Source organism: Carettochelys insculpta, chromosome 25, assembly GCF_033958435.1.
Source record: "Carettochelys insculpta isolate YL-2023 chromosome 25, ASM3395843v1, whole genome shotgun sequence".
Classification (NCBI taxonomy): domain Eukaryota; kingdom Metazoa; phylum Chordata; order Testudines; family Carettochelyidae; genus Carettochelys; species Carettochelys insculpta.
In genome coordinates, this window is record NC_134161.1 from 14282195 (window position 1) to 14288194 (window position 6000).

General features: G+C 45.4%; 1 pseudogene; it reads right to left on the reverse strand.

Annotated features, from left to right (window-relative positions):
* Positions 1 to 4762, reverse strand: part of LOC142001483 (centromere/kinetochore protein zw10 homolog) — a 29780-nt pseudogene extending 25018 nt beyond the window's left edge.
* Between the last annotated feature and the right edge of the window lie 1238 nt (positions 4763 to 6000).

Below are 6000 nucleotides of genomic sequence, written 5' to 3' on the forward strand. Positions count from 1 at the left end.
TTCAGTCCTCAAAGAGACCAGGAAATTTAACTCGTCTCCAGGAAGCAGCTCCACTTCCAGGAATTCCCATCCTCCTGCAGTACTGCAGCACCCTCCCAACGCTCTCAGGCTAGGCTAGTTTGTTTTCCCCCATCACTCTCAGGCTAGACTAGGCTATTCCTGCCTCGCTCTCAGGATAAGCTGGACTGTTCCCCCATTGCTTGAATCCTAGGTCATTTCCCCCTCGCTCTCATGCTCGGCTAGGCTATTTTTCCAATCGCTCTCAAGCTGGGCTAGGCTGTTTTCTCCCATCACTCTCAAGCTGAGCTAGGCTGTTTCCCCCCCCCCCAGTGCTCTCAGGCTAGTTTTGTTTTGAGTTTGTCCCTCATGAAAGGCGGAGGGAAGCCATTCTGCACAGCTACATTGATGAGGCAGAGGTGGAAAGATTAAAGGGAGGAGAAGGAGACAAGTGCAGTTTTGCTGTGTTCGAAGCCGCCCAAGCATTGCAAAGCAGCACTGAGCTACAAGAATCAGAGGGGTAGCCGTGTTAGTCTGGATCTGTAACAGCAACAAAGGGTCCTGTGGCACCTTATAGACTAACAGAAAAGTTTTGAGCATGAGCTTTCGTGAGCACAGACTTCAGATTTCCATTTCAGACCAGCATCTGATGAAGTGAGTCTGTGCTCACGAAAGCTCATGCTCAAAACTTTTCTGTTAGTCCATAAGGTGCCACAGGACCCTTCGTTGCTGAGCTACAAGAGACCATCACAGGGCACTTCCATGCGAGTATTATGGCGAGCAGGGCGTCCACAGGCCCTGGTGTGAACCAGGGCTGTTTTCCTGCTTAGCATTCCAAGAGGCCTCCACAACAGCTAGATGAGCCAGCTGTAGCAAGCAGTGTCTCACCCCGGGGACGAACGACCTACTCAACAAGTGTTTGTGAAGAGCTTCAAGCACCAGCTTGATCTTGTCAAGAACCTCCAGGGGATGGATGCTCCAGATTCGGCTCTGTAGACTCGAAGCGCAAGATGGCTGTGTCAGGCTGCTCCTCCAGCAGGGGCCGAAGGGAGGGATAAGCAATCAGCGGCTTGAGGATACACTTCAGCAGTAATTGGCCTGACAAAGGAAGAGAGATATGACCTTCAGCATCAGAACACAGCCAGGCAGGTTGTTTGCTCCCATTGTGGGGACTAGCCAGAATGGACACCTGGGCCTTAGGGTTGCTCAGAATCAGGATGGGGAACATACCCCTTGGGCAGCTGTAAAATCAGGAGGTCTTGAGGCAGCACATTTGGTTTAAGCACGTTTCATTCATAGCAATGCACCAGGGCAGGGCTCAGGCACAGAGCCCATGATTTTATCACTCAAATTATAAACTATATACAAAGCCAGCCACATGACACCGCAGGTTGGGAACAGTTGAAGCTCACTATTTGCCTTACTGTGGTCTGTGATTATAATCACTGGCAACAATCAAAAATTAACACCTGGCTCTGTGCCAGGGAGGGGACTGCAACCAGATCAAAATGAAGTAATACAACCATTGACAAGTCCCAGAGGATGTGGAAGGATGCCTGGATTTGCAGGCTTCATTTCAGTACTGGAATCCCTGCAGACCTACAGTACCACCACTCTGACCAGCCCAGAGGGCTGTCACACCAGGGCTAACCACACTACTACTAGCATCTAGAGCGCTGGGCAAAAAGAGTGGCAAGGAAATGAGAAAATGGATTCTTGAAACAAATTAACTCAGAGCAGGTCTCTACAGCTCATTTTATTGGGACACAAAGCCCTTCTCCAACACGTTTAAGCCTTGTGTGCAGTTCTCCTAGGACAGCAAATGCCTGGCGCACAGACGCAATAGGTGGACCAGTGACCTGATCTTCTTTCGGTGGCATGGTGCATAAGAGCAGCTTCATCTGCAACACTGTCTCTGCACCGCTGATGCCTAAGAGAGAGCACAGCCATCTCAGCCACAAGGAGAACAGAGCTAGCAGGAGTTGACAGCCTACAGGACTTCTTGCATGGGCGTTGAAGCAAAACATTAAGTTCCCTTTTCTACCCTCTTGTTTCTCTGATCATAAGCCAGCGACATCTCAAGGGATGGCTGGGATACAGCATCACGTTCCTGGTCCCCATATAATGATTAGTCCTTGCCAGCATTGGGAACTGGCACCAGAAACCATATTTCCTGAACAGCAGCTAATTGCAAGTTGCCTTTGTTGGCATTTTACACAGCTCTGGATGTAGTTTCCCCATTTCCATTTCTGTGCAAATTTAGGCTGTAAAGAATATTTTGGCCGTCATTAGTTTTCCTCCTTCAATATACATGCAATGAAGGTGTGAGCTTGTTGTATTAATTGAGGCATTTCTATGGCACAGAGGGTACTCAGGTACATACGTTTGGCACTGCCTGTGCGTCAGCTGCTTACATTTTCCTAAATATCTGAAGCAGCTAGGCAAAATTCGACTCATGAAAGCTCAAATAAGTGTGTCTGTACTTGTAATGGCAAGAGTAGGTGAGCCTATTTTAGTGTCTGGCCAGATAAGTTTCCGTGATCAATTTGCAAGGGGGAGATAAAGCAATCTGGATTTCCTAACACGCTCAGGGAGCTGTAGTTATAGACAAGAACATGGAACGGAAGACATGTGAAAGACCTAACTGAAATGTATCTCCTCAGATGAGAGCTTCTTTAGAAAACGGAATTGGAAGAATCTTTGTAGTTTGGACACGTTACACACCCACAGCTCGGTCAGAACAGAGACGCTAACATGGGGATACAGACAAGGTATTCTTACTTGGCATAAAGGAAGCTGTAACATGCCAGAGGTATTAAATCATCATCACCCCATCAGCCAGGATTTCAATTATCAGTGCAACAGTCTGACAAACTAAGCCCAATTTCTGTCATAAATAAGTCAGAGGAAACTCACCCTTTCTATTTTATTCCTCAACCTCACTGCAGTTTTATATTCAAAACAACACTTTGCTACTCCCTCATCGCCTCCTCACCATGGAACGACACAGGGCACCAAGGAGCAGGAGGGAGGTGGTTTAACTTGCCAAACAAGTCGCTGCTGGGTGAGCATGTCCTTCATAATGAAAAGTTTCAGAAGCCTCACGCAGCTAATGGGGCAGGTCAGTTTCTCAGTAATGCCCAGCCTGATATTGTCCAAGATGGTCTACTCAGGAGTAGATGAGAAACCCATTAGGTATGGAGAAACCCTACAGCCTGTCAGGTTTGGCCTCAGGACTAACAAAGGACCTAGCGGCTGAGAACTCTCCTGGCCTCTCCGTGACGGTCACTAAGAACTACCGATGTATGGGTCAGATGAAACATTTCCTATACATTTCAAGAGCCACTAAATGGATGAAGCAGCCGGTGATAGCTCCAAACCGCCCCCACGTGGTGTGAAATTCAAAGAGCTCTGCCTCCAGTCAAACTTTCTCAATTAGGAAAACAAAAAAGCAGTAAAGTAACACTTTAAAGTGCTACTTCACTGCTTTTTGGTTTTGATAGTATATAGACAAGCACGGCTTTCTCTCTGTTACTGTTCTCAATTAGGGATATGCCAATGGCAGAGGGGTAGCTGAATCCTCCCTAGCTCATCTACATTCACTAATTTTTTAGCTCTGAAGAGGATTTTGAGCCAGGATCATTTCAGTCACTGAACCAAACTAAGATGTTCAGCATCTTGTGATGAAGGAAGTTTCCACAAAACCATTTGCTGCCACTCTTCTCCCAGGTGCTAGAGCATATTCTGTGTTTGCACTGTCAGCTCTGTGTCTAGTGCTTTCAGAACCTTCAGCTCAAAGCCTTTGTGGGACTCGGAGCGTTTTCAGACTACTTTGTGCCTCACAATAAGAGGAAGACAGTTATGCACAGAGCCTGGGCACCAGGCAAAGTGCGCTAATGGTAGGTAAGTGCTAACAGAGGGGAAGCACAGGACATTAATTGACAATATTTACAATATTCATAAGAGAGATGATTATATACATGAGAAATTTGTCAGTACCTCTTCCAGATGGCAAGCTACTGCAACATACTTCCTTTTCCAGTAATGCAATTTTGTAGTCTTTAACAGGCGTATCAAACTGAAAAAGTTAGGCATAAGTTAAATAAAACAAATACAAGGTACCATACTCAGGAAGTTGCTCAAATACAATGGGACATTACTGCCAAGCAAAGAATACTGGAGAAAAGGATGGGAAGGTTATAGTGGATCAGAAACTAAATGAGTCCACAATATAATGCTGTTGCACAAAAAATTGAGTATCACTCTGGGGTGTACAAGCAGCAGGGTTGTAAGCAAGACATAAGAAGTAATTCTTCTGCCCTATTAGCACTGGTAAGGCCTAGCAACAGTCTATGGACCCTTTTCTTCTTGAGAGATGGTGGTTAGCAGTGGTGGTGAGGATGTATGGGCAGTGTTTGAGTCTGTAGCTTCTCTTGTGGCTTATCCATCCAATACTGGATTTGCACAGTTGATTGCAATAAACGCATGTCAGTCGATTTCCAAATTCCGGAGTCAGAGTTTTTCCTTCGAAGATGAAGTTCTTTTGCGTGGCTTGCGCACATACTATCGAAGGACCATGTGCCCTGTCACAGCAATCATTGCCAGGTATTTCGATCTGATGATGCAGATTCCCAGGATTTTGGATGGACGTTGAACTTTTTCAAGGCTTGTTTGCATGTATCCTTGACTCTCAGCTTTGGTCTTCCTCTTGTTCTTAATCCTCATGACAGTTCACCAAAGACGATTTCTTTGGAAAGATATTCATCGCCCATTCTCCTCACATTGTCAAACCACCGTAGTCTGCTGCTGTTGAAGATTGCTATGAGGCTGGGTATGCCAGATCTTGACAGGAAATCTACATTTGAAACTTTATCTTGACAGTTGATATTCATAATTCTGCGGAGGCAGCAAAGATGGAAGCTGTTCAATTTTTTCTCCTGGTTAGAGTAGGTGGTCCCTGCCTCAGAACCATATCGCAGGATACTCAATACATATACCGGGCAGATTAGTATTTGTGTTTTCACTGTCTGCTTAGGATTGTTCCATGCTTGTTTCTTAAGTCTGACAAAAATTGTAGCTGCCTTCCCGATTCTGATGTTCAGTTCTTCATCCATGGATAGGTTTGTGGTGACAGTAGATCCAAGGTGACAGAATTGTTGAACCACATCTAATGGGCTGTTCTCCAGAATGACATTGGGTCACTGAGGTATACTTGAGTGGATACAACAGTTTTCTTCACGCTTATGTCAAGCAAAAACAACTTGCAGGCTTTGGATAGAGAATTCATCAGTGACTGTAGCGTGTCTTCATTATGAGCAATGAGAGCTGCATCATCTGCGAAGAGGAGTTCCCTAATGAGGACTTTCTTGACCTTAGTGTTGGCCTTGAGTCTTGCCAGCTTGTAGAGAGAGGCATCTAATCTTGTGTGGAGAAATACATTGCTGTGTGAGTTTTGAAATGCACAATTTAGTAGAACTGGGAAGAATATGCAGAAGAGGGTAGGGGCAAGAACACACCCTTGTTTGACTCTGCTGCTCATTGCAAACAGTTCCGATGTAGATCCATCGTATTGCACTGTTGCTTTCATGTTTTCGTGAAAGGATGTTATGAGTTTGAGTAGGGTCCGTGAGCAGCCAATCTTGGTTAATACTCTGTATAGTCCTGATCACCAACTGTGTCAAACACCTTTGTTAAGTCCCAAATGCTATGGATAACGGCTTTCCTTGTTCTCTGCATTTTTCCTGTAGTTGTCAAAGTGAGAAAATCATGTCCACTGTCGACTTGCCAGCCTTGAAGCCACACTGTGTTTCTGGATAGACTCCGTCTGCAAGTTTTTGCAGGCATTTGAGAATGACATGAGCAAACTTTTGCCTGTAATGCTTAGTAACAAGATGCCTCTGTAATTGCTGCAGTCACCATTGTGGCCTTTGTTCTTATAGAGAGTGATGTTTGCATCCTTCGAGTCATGTGGGAAATCATCTGCTCTCCAACATTTTAGGAGTA